The sequence below is a fragment of the Haliaeetus leucocephalus genome, unplaced genomic scaffold (assembly GCF_000737465.1).
Source record: "Haliaeetus leucocephalus isolate CR32 unplaced genomic scaffold, Haliaeetus_leucocephalus-4.0 Scaffold687, whole genome shotgun sequence".
Lineage (NCBI taxonomy): Eukaryota > Metazoa > Chordata > Aves > Accipitriformes > Accipitridae > Haliaeetus > Haliaeetus leucocephalus.
In genome coordinates this window covers 1,753,056-1,771,703 of record NW_010973123.1, presented here as the reverse complement: position 1 = coordinate 1,771,703, position 18,648 = coordinate 1,753,056, and positions in this window count along the sequence as shown.

Sequence of the window (18,648 nt, the reverse complement as noted above, 5' to 3'; positions counted from 1 at the left end):
GCTCTTACACTAAGAAAACTATTCGCAAAGTAGTCAGCAGAGTAAAAGGAAGGAAGGGAGGGAAGAAGGAAGGGAGGAAGGAAGGAAGGGAGGAAGGAAGGAAGACAGGCAAACTTTGTTGTTTCTCTCTTAGACATGGAGACCAGAGAGAAGATGTTACCAGAGGACAAAACAGTTCCTGGTCTTGGCAGGCCACAAATAACAGAGGAGGAGAGGGAGAAAAGTGAAAGCAGCTCTCCTCGAAACAGCTATGATCTGTCTGCAGGCAGGCTGCAGCATGAGATGTGGACACTTTTTCTTCACTTTCTTTTTCCCTGGACGCAAGTCACCTAGAGAGCTGTGTTATTGGAAGCACTCTGTGCTCTATACCCATATTTATTTAATTAGTTTATTTAGTTACCCATACAGTAGGGCTTATTGTTAAGTCACTCACAGAATATTTAGATACATGCCAGTGCAGCCTCAGCTCTCATGCTACCTTTGTGTTGGTTGGAAAATAAGAATAATAAGCCATTTTAACATAATTAAAGGGATGAGGAAGATGAAGGTGTCTGTTTTTGTGGCTTGCTAGAGGCAGCCCTGACACAGCCTTGACTCTGCAGGGGAGAGGATGGTCTGATTTCAGCACAGAATGTGGGTGGTTTCTCTGCTGAGATTGCCACTGTGGCCGGTCCAGCAATTAATGTCACTGAGGTCACCAAGCAGACATGAGGTGGTAACAACTTTCAGTTGCCACTGACCTGCCTGAATCCTAGCCAGAGACCTAGAAATTGAAAGTTTTGCAGGCTGCTACCTGCTACCCCTTAGCTACCTTTCACTTAATGTATTTCAAGCTATGGAACAACAGAAGAGGAGAAAAATCAAAGGCAAGCAGATGTTGCAGGGATGATAGAGAAAGAGGCTATAGCAATGGGAAATTGGGTTGGCAGGCAAATGATGTGGAGAGATACAGACCTAGAAAGGAGTAGTTTCCGATGTCTGTCTGTCACTGGTTATCGATTGTGCACCCATCCCATATGGTTTTAATATCAAAAGATCGTGCACGGTGTCTGGTTCTCAAATATATAGGATTTTTTTTCTGCAGCTGATTCCCTAATCTGCAAAGCAAAAGATGTTTTTTGTTGGCAATTAGTAGTGCTGTGGTGAGTCACTCCTCTACTGGTGGTTGACTCCCTCCCTCTCTTCCATAAATGCTTCTAAGAATAGCTGCTATAGAAATATCTTTCTTCTAGGGGAATAGACCAAAATAGCAAACTCTATCCCTAAAAGTTAGGGTCCCCTAAAAGTCCTGGTTAGTGATTAGCAGACTATTAGACTAGAAAAAATAAAAGCCTGAAAGTACCTAACAAATGTTTTCCTTATCAGTTTATTTTTCACTATGATTTATGCTTAAAAAATACAACAAAATATCAATACACTCATGTTTCTATAGGGAGAAGGAGGCTGATTTCTTTAAGATCCTTTAACACATTGCTAAGACCATATGTTGACAACATTTTTCTTATAAGGAAATTACCATTCTGTTACAAGAAAGAAAAGATCTGAGACACGTTATGTCCCGATCCTGCTGGGTTTTTCTGAAAGCAGTACATGGGCCAGAAAGAGGGGCAGAAGCTGTGCCTATGACAGTAGGCACGTGTTGCTTCCGTGGTGCTGAATTTTGCTGTCAGCTTTGGTGCTGTAATAGCTCAATTCACTCCAAACAGTGACACCAGCAGAACTGGCAGACAAATTTTGCCTGAGATCTCAACACACAAGCCCATTGTAATTTTTTTTATTTATTATAATATCAATGAGAGGAGGACAGAAAGTGTGCTTTATGCAACAGAAAGAGTAGAGCCCAATTGACTGAGCTTGTGGACACAGCCCATCTGGACAGATGTTGTTTTTCATGGTCCTCTGTAGCTCAGTGGGCTTGCCAGTCTCTTTAGATTCTGTGCTTTAGATAACAGGGATGATTGGCCACAGTGATGTTTGGCAACTGGTTAATCTCAAGAGATTTAAAAACAATGACTTTTTAGGTGGCACTTTTATTAGTTTGCTTACCCCCTTAATCAGGTTTGAAGGTAGCTAATAAGCCTGGATTCTTTATTTAGCTAACCAAGAATTTCAGTTATCTACTTTTCCTCTGGACTTTCACAACCAAAAAGCCCGGGTTATGCCCTCACATGCAGTTCTGCTGCGTGCGAATTCAATTCTGCCTTATTTTGCAAGTAGCTCCTCAAAACCCAGACACGGTGAAGAAATAGCCCCATCCTCTTCTTAAAACAAGCAAGCTGTGTAGGTTATAAAAAAAATTAACTATTTGAGTCGAAGCAGCTGATGCCAGGAGAAAAGTCTCTTAGACCAGAAGAGGTAGAGAAGAGCAAATGAACGAACATGGGTAAAACACATTGACGAATATGCACTAGCCCATGCCATTTCCCTGCCACCTATGTCCTACAAGATGTATGTCATGTTCCCAGCAACCTGGGCTCAGGATTTTGTGGGAAGGTTTCAAACTGGGGTGGGGTGGGTGGGTGGGTAGGAATCACAGCAGAGACATATGTATTTCTGGACTATTTTGCTGTCTCAGTCTCTTCTCTGAACATACTCTGAATTGTTGTCCTGCTTAGGATTGCTGCGTATGGTGGCAGCACTGGTTGTCACCAATTGCTCAGTTCACCATCCTGTGGCTTGCTGTCCCCTCAGGCGTGCCTCAGACACAGACTGGCATCATCCTGGGCAAACCGAGAGCTGAGTTTAATTTCTAACATCATGATTTATTCATTGTAGTCTTGGACAGTGGTACAGACTGTGAAGCCTGAAGTTTGCACCTTGTGGTGCCTTTTGGAGACAGATTTACCGGCTTTATGCTCCCTTAGCTTGGCAGCCCCGTTCACTGGGTTATATGCTCAGCCAGGCTAGCTGATGTGAATCACCAGCCAGTTTGGTGTTTTGCCTCTTGTTTCCTAAATCACAGTGCTTGCTGCTGTGACAAATTCTGATACAGTCTCTTCTCACAGACCAGATATGATGCTGTCCTGGCAGCTTCCTTGGTGCAATTTCCTGATACAGGAATGCAGGTAAATTTGGTAAGGAAGGACTAGAGGGACTGCAAGTAGTAGGTGGTGACTCCCTCCAGAAAATTAAAGGACTGGTCACAGCAAGGGCAGCAGATATGCTGTCTTGCTGAAGGAAACTATGGCAGGATGAATAGCATTTGTTCAAGGTGCCGATAGCATTGATCCCAACCAGGGTATATTGGGTTATAGCTAGAGAGCAAAGGGAGTATAGTCGAGGTCATTCATGCCATCAGATTTTGTGTAGGGTCTGTATAAAATAGAGTTAATAGGATCCTTAAGCGCTGTATCACTGCTACCATTTCATCACAGTTCTACATCCAAAAACTGGAAATTAAGACCTGTCTCTGTTTTATCCTCAGGGTCAGTGCTGACATATTTGTTCTCTTTTAATTAGTCACGGCCAGCTCTATGTTGGGTCAGGGGAGGCTGGCAGTGGGAATCTCAGAGTGAGCATTTAAATCCAGTCTTACTGCATGGCGATAAACAGAAGGATATCTCTGACTCTCTGAGCTCCGACACTTCATGGACTCTCCTAAGCTTTAATTCCCAATACAGCATTTGCTACAAAGGCATACGCACACCATTAACTCTCAAAGACAGAAGGGCAGTCTGGAAGTGACAGCAGACCATGTGTGTACATTTATTTTTGGTTACAGAAAAAGTGGGCCAGGCAGGGCATGGATACGCTCCTGCTTCTCATTCCCACTGTGCTGGTGGGAGGTTACCCTCGCTGCTGTCTCCAGCACAGTCAGACACAGTTCCACTCACAGGTCTGTACTGGTACGGGGGTCCTGAGGCCCCTCACAGTCAACGGCAGCCAGACGTGCCACATAGCTGTCCCATCTCACCATGCCTGCAGTAAGTGGAGGAACTGCAGTATCAACAGGCCAGCAAGGGGAGCAGTCTTTTCAGTTGGCACAGCAAGTGCTGAAAACGGCATTTTACCTACGTTATCCCATTCAGTATAAGGTCATTCCCACTGCTGTCATTGAGGAAGGGGGAAGGGCAGGGGAGCACATAAAAGCTTAGATCCTGAAATCCTCTGTGAATCTCTGTTAGGTGGGGCAGAGAGGGGACCAAGTGGAAACTGCCCTCTGTGCCTTCCTTTGCACGGAGATAAATTTCAAAAAGAAAAATTAAGCACTGCAGTGATTTGCAAGGATAATTGGAATATGGCTTTGGTTAATGTCCTCAAATAAACAACTAGAATATGGATTTTGCTCCACTTGGCTGAAGAAGATCATGAACTATTGCAGTTACCTGAAAAGATCTGGCAAAGATTTCTTCAGGTTTTTAAATAAATATCCTTTGACAGTGTTTGTGTCCATTTTATGTTTGCTTCCTATGAATATTCTGGCAGGAAGAATGTGCTGGCAAGAATGTGTTTCAAAACAGTCAATATTTTAAGTATTTACTGATAGCAGATTTGGAATCCCTGAAATTTGCACCAAACACATTTTCAGAGACATAATTATCCAGTAGAGGCACAGATATACCATGTGACTAACACATTATATCCAAAGCAGTTTGATTTTTATTTTTATTTTTGAAAACCTGCAAAAAGCTGCTCACAAACAACCTACAGTTTTTGGAAATTATCCTCAGAGTAAGTTAAAACTAAGAATAAGGTATGTAACATCATAGACTGTTCAAGGAGATTCATGGAGAGGAAAGAAATGGACTACATGCCCAAGTAAACTATTTAAATTTTTATCACTGCAGACTTAGTCATTCAACTCTACTGGTAACTATACATCTGTGTAGCATTCATGTCCCAATATGGTAAGTGTTTCAAAAATTATTCTTCCTAGTGTTTACTAGAGAGGTTTGCACTTAAAACGAAGTGATGGTATAAATGAATGCAGAAAAAATAAAAATTAGCCCCCTGCCACCATTTTAGTGACGCTATTTTTTCAGGTTTTTCGACAGTGACTTTTAAGCTAAGCTTGTTCTACAGTTGTGTTATCATTAAACCGTCACGTCACTGTTATTCCACGCCGTGCACTGAACAGCGCATGCTCTCTGCTATGCATGCCCCGATCCTACCAGCTGCCCCACCATGATCTTTGATTATCCTTCTAATATTTGGACTTGCAACCAGTTGTTCTATTTCCCTTGCCATGTCCTTGACCCTTGTCGTAATGTATAAACATTACAATGGGTATTCTCTGACCTTATGTGGCTTCGGTATGGTTCTGTCATTATCTCTATCTCATAACTACTGTTGATCTCACAACAGCAATGCTTCCTTCTGTATACTGTTGATCATATTAGCCTCTTGTCCCTCCCCACCCCCTTTCTCTTTCTAACCTCGTTACTGATTTACTTGTTCTTCCTTCCTAGCATACTAAAACAAGCCCATAGGCTGAGCCTCTTATTTCTGTTTCTTATTTTACAACTCTTCTTGTCAAGTTGGGCAGCCTTGACAACTGAAGAAAACTCCGGATTAAGGCTAACCACCGAAGAGAGGCTTCCGTACACAATAATGCATCATGCCATTTGTGCCATAAGAGGCTCTTTGGGACCCTCTGCAATGTGGCTTCTCACGGCGTATGCAAAACGAACAAGACACATGAGAAATAGGATTTTGAAAAGCAGGCAACTTGCATCCAAGCAAGGTAATTGAAGCTGCCAATTTCAATAAATATATAAAGATTTGAAAAAAAATATTAGCTATATCTTCGCACAACCACATTCCATAAATGCAGACACTCACACACTTTATCATATATATTGCATGCCACTTTTCTGGCAAATAGCTGGGAATTTAAAATAATAACTGCGTTGACAGTTTATTTTAGGCTATATACGTGCACATAGGAGGCTAGCTATTGAAACACTGCTCTTACCCAGCCACTCTGTAAATGCACCGATTAGCTGTGTACAGTGCAGGCAGTGACAGCATTGAACACTATGAATTTGAAGCAGCAGCATACCTTATGGCAAAAATTGAGGGAGTGAGCTAATACAGCTTTGGGATGGATAGCACGAGTCTGATGCTCTGATTTCTGTTCTGAAAATTATTCTGACTATTGAAGCTATTTGTGTTTTTCTGCAGGTCAAAAAAAGGACAAAAATTTTAAAAAATATTTCAAGTCCAATTCCTCTTTGACTTCCTCTCTAAAGAAAGAAAACCAATCCTTTCTGTTTTCAGTTGCACAAGGTATTGCACACTTTGTTGTGAATTTACCCTCTCCCCATATTCCTGCAATAATTCCTGTGTGATTTGGGCTGGGGGTGGAGGGATTAGAGAAATAACCTGCGAAGAAAACTTCAGGTAAACTGGCCAACAGAATTAAATTCTGTGCCCCTTCTGCACAGGAAGAGCCCTTGGAGGGCAGAAAAGGAGAAGTTTCTCCTGGTTTTCATGGAATAGAATCACAGAATCATTTAGATTGGGAAAAACCTTTTAGATCGAGTCCAACTGTTAATCTAACACTGCCAAGTCCACCACTAAACCATGTTCCTAAGCACCACATCTGCACATCTTTAAATACCTCCAGGGATGGTGACTCAACCACTTCCCTGGGCAGCCTGTTCCAATGCTTGAGAACCCTTTCAGTGAAGAATTTCTCCTAATATCCAATCTAAACCTCCCCTGGTGCAACTTTAGGCCATTTCCTCTCTTATCCTATAACTTGCTACTTGGGAGAAGAGACCAACTCCCACCTCGCTACAACCTCCTTTTGGGTAGTTGTCGGGAGCGATAAGGTCTCCCCTCAGCCTCCTCTTCTCCAGGATAAACAACCCCAATTCCCTCAGCCGCTCCTCATAAGACTTGTGCTGCAGACCCCTCACCAACTTGGTTGCCCTTCTCTGGACACGCTCCAGCACCTCAATGTCTTTCCTGTAGTGAGGGGCCCAACACTGAACACAGGACTCGAGGTGCGGCCTCACCGGTGCCACGTACAGGGAGACAATCACATCCCTGCTGCTGCTGGCCACGCTATTTCTGACAGAAGCCAGGATGCTTCTGGCTTTCTTGGCTACATGGACACACTGCCAGCTCATATTGAGCCGGCTGTTGACCAACACCCCCAGATCCTTTTCCACTGGGCAGCTTTCCAGCCACTCTGCCCCAAGCCTGCAGCGTTGCATGGGGTTGTTGTTACCCAAGTGCAGGACCCGGCACTGAGCCTTGTTAAACCTCATACAATCGATCCAGCCTGTCCAGATCCCTCTGTAGAGCCTTCCTACCCTCAACACTCCTGCCCAGCTTGGTGTTATCTGCAAACTTACGGAGGGTGCACTTGATCCCCTTGTCCAGATCATTGATAAAGATATTAAATAGACCTGGCTCCAAAACTGAGCCCTGGGGAACACCACTTGTGATCAGCCACCAACTAGATTTAACTCCATTCACCAACAGTCTTTGGGCCCGGCCATTCAGCTAGTTTTTTACCCAGCGAAGAGTACACCCATCTAAGCCATGAGTGCCCAGTTTCTCCAGGAGAATGCTGTGTCAAAGGCTTTACTAAAGTCCAGGTAAACAACATCCACAGCCTTTCCCCCATCCACTAAGCAGGTCACTGTCATAGAAGTAGATCAGGTTAGTCAAGCAGGACCTGCCTTTTCTCTTCCTCTCCAAAGTGGCTTCTTGCCTTACTTGCTTTTGGCCACAAAATTAATGCATTCAGAGCCTGGCCTCCTGCCACATTGCAGGTAGGAAGAAGAGCTCAAATACATCCTAATTGTCCTCAATTTAGCTCTGGTTCTTTTGTTGGAAGGTTTTTATTTCCATAGCTAATGTTACGGTTGGCTCGCTTCCGCCCTGCATGCTAGTCCAAGGCTTCCACAGTCCGCTGGGCATATCAAGCTTGATCCTGTGCCATTGAAGTCAATAGGAGTTTTCCCATCAAATGAGCTAGAAGCAGGAGGCAATCCATAATTAGTCAACTCTGATTGCTGGATGCAACTTGCTCTGTAACGGCCACTGAATTATTATTCTCTGCTAATCTGTATCCGACTAAATGCTCTTGGCCAGTGTATTCCTGAGCGCTCCCACCTTCCCAGAGAGGTTAATCAAATGACAATCACTGTTTTTTTATGTCAGAAAGAGGGGGTGAGATGACACCAACCCCACAAAATATAAGGTAAATAGAAGGCCAAAAAGATCCAAACCCAAGGTGGTGTCTACCCTGCCACCACAGAATCAGTAGCACCAGGGCTATCCACACGCCTGAGTTTATCAGTTTATCATGGGCAGCAGCAACTCAAAACTCCTTCAGCACCCCCGCTACCGCAGCACTGTCTGATCACCTCCTGCCTGTATCGCGTCTGATTAACAGCCAGCTGCCTCAGCCCTGCGCTCGAGAAAGACTGTCCAAAAATTCATTTAAACGAAATGGGCGCTCATTACTCTCAGAGTCCTCTCTCGGTGCAGTGCAGCATGATGCTGGGACTACGTATTATTTGGTTTTAATCAACATTGCCAATATTTGAGAGAGAAAGAGAGAGAGCAAGGTTTCCACTGCAGCCTTTAATGTGGCTCTTGTGAGACGTTGTTATATATTGGGCTCTGTCTCAGTATAGGGGCTTATTTGACAGGGCCTGTCATCACCTACCTCCAAGATTATCATTCATGCTGCTGGAAAGACAACTTTATTGGACTAAGTATTGGCATGTGTCTGTGTGGCCCACACAGGTAAAGACTCTCCCCAGGCCTCATCAGTGTGTCTGAGTCACTGTGTGTGGGTGTAACAACTGCACTAGTTATTATTAATCTCTCTGAAACCTCTTTACAGTGATTAAGGGAGTACTGAATGAAAGCAGTCTGCTTTGTGGGCTCTCGCCAAGGAAGACCCACTAAGCAGATTTTGTTGGATCCTTCAGCCAAACTGCTCTTTTCTTGGCAACCGAAAGGCACATCAACATAGATGTAATGTCAATTTCCAGCGTTTTTTTAATGTACTTTATTCATGTTTTTTGGACGCTACACAAACCGCTAAAATCAAAGCACAGTACTTAACATAGCCAGTCACTTTTCCGATGTGCCAGTGTATATAAATAACCCTGAGCAGGAGACAGGAGGTCACATTTAAAAGACAGAAAGAAAGGAAAAGCATGTGTGTTCTTGCCTCCAATCCCCTTTGTGTGAAGGAGGCACTTCAGCAAGGGACTTCAGTATGAGATGAGTGACAGGTATGTGTCGGCAGGTGCTGGACCCCCCCAAACTGTGACCAGAACAGCTCAGCAAATTGCCAGGTATCTTCCTGGCCTTTTCTCCAAGCTGACTGCTAAGGGCTGGGCATTTTGGGAGCAGAAGAGCTGAGCTCTTCCTGAGCTGTGCGTGAAGATAAGATCATGTGGCAATGGCCTGCAGCTACATGAAGGTCAGGTAACCCTGGCTTTGGGTGAACATGATGATCACACAGAAGGTTTTAGCCTCTGTGTGTCAATAAACAGGGCTGGTAGCTAGTTTCTATGGCTGAGTCAGGGGGAGGGGGACTTGTATTCTCTAGAGGAAGAGTCTAGTAGGCTTCATCTGACCCAAAATATATTTCCTTTGAGCTGTGGTATCTTTTACTTCTGTTTACTCCTGTATATATATTTGAAAAAAAGCTCCCCCTTTTTCTCTTCCTGTCCCCATTTCTGGCAATTGATCAAAGCCTGGGTTTACTGTTCCACTATGTGCCTCACGACATCTTGTCCTCATACACCAGAAAGTGACTGTCTCTAAAGCAACTTTATGAGGCTAAGTAAAGCAGAGTAAAATAGCAGCAAACTGAAGTTTTTCCAGCTTAGTCTGTCCCAGGAGGCTTAGGCTGAGGAAAAACAAGACACTGTGAAGGAAGCAAAAACTAAGAATAAAAAAGAAACCAGACAGTGTCAGGAAGGGAGGGGAAAAAAAGTATTTAACCTGAGGCAGAATGTCAAATAGATATTTGGAGTTCAGTGTGCTACCCTGACTATACTCAACTTTGACCACCTACAGCAGTTTTTATATCACCAGCTTTGTGCCATTAAGTAATTAATGTTGCAGTGATGTGCCATTTTCTCCTGTGTCACCGCACTCACTACATGTCATATGGTCATAATTTCAGCTTCTGTTGCATTAAAATACTTAACAGGAGTGACTTCCCTTCTGACTTGATCTATTCTGTGTACAAGGGTTGTGTTTTGGGGTTTGTTTTTTTTTTTTCCCCCCCCATTTCCAGAAAGCAAGAGATTCAGTATGCCCAGGAGGCCTCTGAAACTCATTTCTTACATCTATAAGGTCAACAAGCTTGCCCTTAAGAAAACAGAAAAGAACGGACACACATGACGCTCTTTGCTAGCTTAATTTTGTGGCCCATGCAAAACATGTCATATCCTTCTGCCTTTGTATACATAACCATAAAATGACACTGACTAAATGAGGTTATTTACGCACAGAGGGGTATTTGGCTGTATAAAACTGTGGATCCTTGAGTGATTTTTTTCAAAGAGGGCTATGTAGTCAGAATATCTCCCTGCCTCTACAGCAGGCATTCTTGCTTTACCATGTTTGAGATGGTGCCGGTTATCCTGGTTTAGTTTCATCTGTTCTGTTAATCTGCATCAAGAGGCTGCCTAATTATGACCTTGCCTCTCTCTAGTGCCCACAAGAGCGAGGTACAGTCGTTGCTGTAGCAGGGTGACACAGCTTCTCCATTGTGGCTCTGGTCCTTGCAATAGGAAGCAAGACAATGTTGGGCAAACATCCTTTCTTCCCCCTAGGACCTCCACAAGGGCTGGAAACAGTAAGGTCTTTTACTGGGGCTTTGAACAGTTTATATTTAAATGAAAGACAATTTATAAACTTCAAATACTATTAAAGAAATAAGATGATGAAGACTTGGCTGAAAGAAAAAAAAAATAATCAAGAGGTGTGTGTGAATGAAATCATAGTACCCAACAACACCAGTCTTTGCTGGGTTGGACCCTGTTAATGGTGATGGAGGAGGGGAAGTGTTAATGACCCCTCGACCTCCCCAATAAATCCACACTTGAAAGGGAGGGGATTAAAATGTCTTAAAAATCATGTGCTGGAAACTGAGAGAGCTTAACATTTTACTTATGCTGATGTCAGATGACTTTCCCAGCCCCTACATCAATTATACATACTCCAGCAGGTCAAAACAGAAGCACAGGACTGCTGGTATGTTAAGGTAAGATTGCTTGTAGAAAAATTTAAGTGTCTTGACTTGGCATGGCTCCACCTTGCTGTCTTTGTTCAGGGACTGCTATGAAACCTCTGAACTGACTCCACGGATTATTGTCATCTTCTTCTCCATTTTGACCACTTCTCTGTTTTGTGAGTGTGGGCATCCACAAACATGTGAGCATCCCAGTGGAAGAGGCCTCTTTCAGCTTTGCAGACCAGTTGTGCCAGGCTCAGTCAGCTCTTCTTTCTGCAAATGGAGTAATTCAAATTCCTAGCTTTGCTTAGCAGCATGAAAAAATTTTAAAAAAGAAAATACAACCATAGCTATAACCCATCTGGTGAAAGAGGAGAAATAAAAACTCTACCAAGTAGTTTAAAAAAATTAAAAATTTCAGTGTGGTAAAAGGAGAAGAGGTAATAATCAATATGCTGGAATGAGATGTGTTAACAATTACAAGGAGAAATTTAATAAGATCCAACAAAAATAAAATCTAAAAGAAGAACTCAAATTATCTAAACCCAGAGTCTCCCAGAAAGAAAATCCTTTTGTATGTTATTAGCATATCTCTGTGTGACACTGATAAAACCTTGTCTGATATTACAATAAATATGAAGAGGAGATAGCATTACGAAAAAACATCAGCAATCTGCCTCGGTTCACTCTTCCAGTAATAGTTATAACTTCTGTGACTAACATGAATGACTGGAGATTTTTACAGCCACCCGGTCTGCACAAGACACAAGTGCAATGAAATTGCCTTCTTACTCCAGAGAGACACAAAATTTAACTTGCAGCCATCTGAAAACTGCCTGCAGAGCCGCGTTTGTACTGGGGAGGAAAAAAAAAAAAAAAAAAAAAGAAAGCCAGCTTCACGCCCTTTAAATTCTTTAGAAATTATATCCACAAGAGCTTGGAAACGTCATTTACTACTTTATGTTACTTAATATATATAAATTATTATATTGTAATTATTATATAATTACAAATGAGTGGTAATTTGGTCTGATTCCTTGAGGAATCCTTCCATTGCCATCCACTGAGTCTGAAACCAGCAGCTGCTTCCTCCCAAAACTAGAGGCAGATTCAAATCTTAGTTGCCCTAAACATATTCCCAAGGTAGTACCAACTACTCCAAAACCTTATGAGGAATTCATAGCACCCCTTGGTCCCTTCTGCTGTATGCAATGTATACTTCAGCTTGTGGGCTGTTATGGCTCACTGGCTGGTACTTACTTAGAGGTAGTTCTGCCATCCATAGTCACCCTGAATAGCATCTCACTGTGTGAATAGTCTCCCTGCAGCAAAGTGACCACCTGTAGGCTCTGGAGCAGTGTTTGCAGAAACCTTGCTCAAAGTCTGATTGCAGAGTCTGAACCAGGAAAGTCTATGGGGTGAGGTCACGTGAGGCTATGTTGTGAAAAAGGACTGCGCAGTGTGCCAACAGCTTTAGGAGACAAAACAAAAATGGGTTATATTTTATGTTGCTAACTTTTGAGTACGCTTTAAAAGCTGTTTTGTTTAATTAGTCTCACTAGTGGGGTCAAAAATACTTTCTCTATAAATGTAATCTTCCAAACAGAAAAGTTATTTATCCTTCTGACACTCTCTACCCATAAGCTGTTTGTATTTCTGAACAAGGCGTTATAACATACAACATGCCAGAAACAGTACATGTATCTCAGTAAGACTGCAGGACAACAGGCTTCTGAATTCTTCAACGCACCCTAGAGCTCATTTTTAGGGTGCTAAATATTTTTCCTGTTTGTAAACCCAGTACATTTTGCTGTATGTGCAAGGGAGATGGGGGACTGGAAATGGCTTAATTAGCCACATTTTTTACAAGTAACCTTTGTCAACCATGAGAAAAAAACCCAAACTCAACACCCTAAAAAGTAGCACTATTGTAGATTGTATGTTTAGCAAAAATGAAAAAGTAATGGTGCCTCTCTGACAGCCATCCATCTTCAATATTAGTCATCCTCAAAAAGTCACACAGGAGTATTTTATCTGAAAATCCTTTGAAGAGCCTCTCTCTGTCCTCCCACATGAGAAGACTTGGCCCACTCTGCTATGCAAGTGCATTGCAGAGCAGCCTGCGCTTGTGAGGAAATCAGTGAGTATTACTTTAGTTTCTTTGTGTACTAACACCACCATTGCCTAGTGATATTCTTCATTTTGCCTAAGGACACATACATCTCACCTCCACGAGAAATCAGATTACAGCAGGGCCTTACACATAATTTAAAAAAAAAAAAAAAAAGAAACCCTCTTTAAGTGAGCAAGATGGAGACCCATTTGGATGGCGCCTAAGTGTCCAAAAGTTTGAGAAGTGGCTCCCACAGACTGTAGAAAGCTGGGAAAAGTGTCTTAGGGCCAGCCACAGCCATCTCTGAAAGAAGGATGGTGACAGCCTGGGAGCACTGGGCTGTGTGTAGCCCAAAGGGCTTCAGCTCCACCTCCATTGCTTCCCCTGCTGCCTGGTGAGGAGTGCGCAAGAGCACCCTGTATGATGTAGAGCAAAACATGATGGAGCTGATATTTTGACTGCTGTGAGGACACACAAGGCATGAAGAGACTCTCTGTGCCCAGTACCCTGCTCTACACCAGTGCCCAGCTTCAGCTCCATTCCACCTTGTGCTGTTCCAGTGCACAGTAGCTATGGAAAAAACGTGGAGGATCCTGCAGGAGGTAAATGCTTACCACTGCTGCTAGTCTGAGTTGTGAAAGCAGGCAGGAGTCTTTGTTTTCAACCTGATGGATATGCAGCTGTCTCATGGAAAAGAATTGTAGGAAGACCCTTCCAGCTTCAAAACTGTTAAAACTCCATAGGACTTCCAACTGTTCTTTTTTTTTTTTTCTTTTGAGGTCTGAATTTCCAGTTTTGTTCTCAGATCACTATAATCTTATGTATTGGAATCTGTTCATGTCTCTGGGTCTCTTGCTGTGTTTCATTTGCAGCTGTATGGTGTACATGGCAATTAGCTGCTGATGTACTTTTATCTGGTCTCTAGTCTTTAGCATGCTTTATAGTACTTCCCATTCTCCATATGCCATAGGAAGTCGATCAAAGTCCTAATCTCCTTACACAAAAAAATAACTTTGAGCTGCAAAGCCTGACACTGGCATTAAAATTCTTGACGGAATTTCTGTGCACTTACACTTGCATGTGTGCATGCGTGCACGTGTGTGTATGTGCCTGTGGGAGGAGGAGAGAGGGAAAACATTCTTTCAAATCCACCTGAGCAATTCAGGAGAGCATACTTCTTAGTGCATTTGGCAAATATACTAAAACAGATTGAAGAAACAAATTTGGTTTGTATCTGCAAGTTTCAAACAGTCCTCTTTTTCTGAAGGCAAGTTTTCATAATAAGTATGCATATTCTTCCACAGCAATGCAAGCAAACATCAGCAGAGCCCCAGTCTTGCGTTAATTTTTGTGATACACTTTTTGTGCCTTGTAAACAACTATTTATTGCCCTGTTTATAACAAGAATGTGGGAACATGGAACTGTGACTGATTAAAAATTTCAAAAATTAGGAAAAAGTAAGGCTAGAATCTTAATAATGAAGAATATGGTCAACAGGATGACTTTCACGAACAAAGTTTTATAGCAAAATATAATATTCAAACAGACACACTCAGTAATTTGGATGAACTCCTGATCCCATCAAAGCAAGTAGCAAAACTAATTTCTCAATGTGTCATGTGAAAGAAAAAAAAAGATTTCAGCATAGCTTCCTTGTATTGGGAAAAGAAATATTTTAAAGAAAGGGGGGAGGGGGTGTCAGTAAAAACATTGCTTTTTGGCAATAATAAAACTTCCTACGTATAACACAAACTGAAAATATATATATAGTTTTGCTGGAACCTTAGGGGGTTTTGTGTGTGATAGAGATAAATGTAATCAAAGTGAGGCAATTTCAGTAAAAAGGAATCAAAAAGACACTTTACATCAAGCTCCCTTTCCATTGTCTCCCTTGACAATAATTTCACAGTATCTCTACTTTCTGCCAAAATATGGGTGGAACTTCTCTTGAGGAAAAGGCTGAGGTTCCAGCAATGAACCATCTACTTCATTACCTACACATGTTACTAAGAAGTCAGGAAGAATTTGAGGACACAGAGGTGTTCCCTGCATTTCTGTTGAACGCAGGTGCCACAGCCAGAGGAACTCCTCCCTGACAGCCTTTGAGAGAGCAGCTAGTCATGTTCACTGTTTGATAGGCATTCCCATGCCGTTCTCACCTCCCCATGTAGATGCCACACAAGCATTACTGGATTTACAACATCTCTGCAAAAGGAAAATGACTGTGCCACCTTCGCATTATAAAGCATAACTGAAACACAAGACAGGCTGCACGTACAATTTATTTGGTTAAAGGTAGCTATCTGTAATATAGAGGTGGCCAGAAAGAAGCAGTTGCTTCTGGGGGATATTTATCTCATCTTACGGTAGGAACAAAGAAGTCTGATGCCCTGCACTCTTGCCTTGTCCATTTCTTTTCATTTCTAGGTTCTGGAAGGAGCCAGAAGTGATTATCTCAGGTGTACAGTGTAGTCATCTATGGTGAGGCAACATCATTTCCACCCTATATGCTAAACTCTTACAGAAAGTTTGCATCCTACGTGAGACTCACATCCAGGTCTCCCAAGTCCCAGACACAACCTAACCAAAACCCAATCTCCATCCAGTACCACTTGGCACAGGCATGAATGGGCCTCTGTGGGTGCAGTGTGGCGTGTTAGGAAAAAAGAAGGACAATGTTGGGAAGATGGGAAAGGGGAGGATGCTATTTCAGCAGTAGGACTTACTTCAGAGGCTCTTGGAAGCCTTCGCCCGGGGGAAATGGATGTCTCCTCTTTCAGCCTCACACACAGCAGAATTCAACGCGTGCAACCTGGAAGCCAGGGTGAGTTTCCAGAAGCTTTGTTTCAAAAAACAGAGTGCCGAAGAAAATCAGAGAGCTGATATTTAAAGGCCTCTCTCCTGTCTCTGCAGCCCTTTAACAAAATGGGTGCAGAGAGTTTGCGGCAGGGAGCTTGCGCTGGGCACAGCCCTGCTACCCCTAGCAGCGTGGCCAGGCAGGAGGGAGCTGGTGCGCCCATGTGTAAAACCAGGCAGAAGCTGGTACTGTTCTCAGCAGATGTTCCATGTACCCACATTCCTTTCTCACTTCTAAATTGGTCTCCTGGGACTCAGCTGAGCTGTTAGCAGGAGATTGCAGCGCCATTCCCTCCACCATCAGTGTCCAACACCAACGGTCCCCAGGTGCCCTCAGGAGCATGAACATTACCGTAAGCACAGACAGACTGAGGTTTAGGAGTTGGATGTTTTATTATTTTGTGTCTGTAAGAAAGGCTGTTTGTCATACTCAAGCAAAGCAGCCACAAGAGGTTGCTTAGTTATATGTCAGGATCACAAGCTACAGGCACAAAAATGTAACCCCCAGCTCTGCTTTTGTCACTAGTCCCTATCCTTCTTCCTTCTGATATTTTTTATTTAGATCATCATTAATTTTCTCTTTTCAATCACTTTACGTTGTTTCCCACTCTTTTTCTTCCTGTCTTCCCTGTTGCCAGAAGAATGTACAATTTTCAGATGGAGAAAACAAATTTTCAGTTGCAAACAGCAGGAAAATCCTGCGTGGGCTCATCTTTCCCTTTCCCAACCAAGCAGAGCTGAGAGGAAGCATGAGTCACCCCACACCTCTTCATGGCTGTGTCAAGCCTACCTGAATTTGAGGCATGGTGCAGAATTTGTGCCTTGTTCTCCTGATATTCCCTCGGCAAGTCAATGGGCAAAGAGGCAGAAAGCAGACCAGCTTGGTCCTCATCTCACAGCCAGAGTGTCGGGCCATACCTCTCAGGAGAGCCTTGTCCTGCCTGGGGTCCTAGTGAAGTTCATCGCTCCCACTTGGAAGCAAGAGGAGGTCTGAGGAGGCACCAAGGGCCACCTCTGAATCTTAGGTTCCTCCAGGCACTCTAATCCCTTCCGGTTTTGCAGGATTTTCCTGTCATCATAGCTGTCTGTCCTGTTTTTTCTTCTCTATCCCTTTTCTTTCTCTCTTCATGCACCCTCCTAGCACCCTCTTCCCAGTAAAATGCCGCAGAGGGAGGCAGAGCAGGCTGGCAGTGGCCTTTCAATATATTTAAACACTCGCAATTCACTGAGCTGGAAAATTGTAAATCTGCAATTTTATTGAAAAAGGTGGTCACCCCGTTCTTTGGAACCATGTTCAGAGACATAATTAATGGACCCTTATGTGACACAGAGGCAACGAACGACAAGTTTTAATAAAACTGGTAAGATGATTTTTTTAATTTCTAAGAAACACACTTTCCATGTGTAGTTTTGCTTATTGTTGCAAGAAAAGAAAAGCTGTTAAAACCATCCTGTGCAGGTGAAAACATTGTCACACAACCTTTTTTTCCTCTAAACTAACATGGAGGATAGCGACTGGGACTGAGGGATTGGTAGTGTCTGCTAACAGTGTGTATGCGGTGCCCACCCTGCACCATGTCTAGACGCCTTCCTAGCATTTCATGTAATGGCATTTCAAACCAGGACAGAGACAGACCAGAGCTGTCAGCACAGCTCATTTTAGTTATAAAGTGCATCCTTACTTGATGTGCTGCTGGGAAAGTTAAGACACACAACCCAAGTAAAAAAGCTTTCAAGTGGACAATATAAAAGGGGAGGCAAAGGCCACCAAAGTGGAAAATAAAGGTGAAAGGTTTCAAAGGTAGGACAGGAGTCTCTCACACAGAGGGGGAGTATAAATGAGATGAAACAGAGTTTGTCATCATCCTTTTTATGAAATGTGGGTGGACCGATGTAGCTGCACTGAATCATGGATGGTGTGAATTATGTGCACAAAGAGCTACTAGACAGATGACGTAACCCCAGTCTAGAGGATAAAAAGGCCACAGAGCTGTACAAGCTAGCCACAAAAACACAGAAGAGGTGGTGAGAGAAGAAGCACCAGCTTCTTTAGGGAAACCCTTTTGAATTAAGGACATGGTATGAACTTAGAATGGAGTACCTCCTCCAGGATAACTAAATGTGCATGCCTCATTTTTTGGAATAAGAATACTTTTTCTGAATTAGTGAAGCCACTCTAGCAGGAACATGTCTTCCAGAATAAGTCGTTAAGCAGCTAAGCCCTGTGAGAAAAGAAGTACTCTGCAGAAAGGATGGGGAATACAGCAGCTGTAGAGCAAGCTCTTGGCTGCTGATGGTCACTTGCCTTTGTTAGATAATTAAGATTTCCTAACACCCAAATGCAATGGTTGGCTGGGGCCTGAGCCTTCAGCGCTCTTGGGAGGAGCCCTGCCAAGTAAAGATAACTGAAATGCCAGGTTAAAAACAGACTTCTTCCACCCTTTTTGTTCTCCTTATTCTGCCAGCTCTGTCGTTCAGTCTCCTTAACATATCCATCATTCAGGAGCTGAGTCA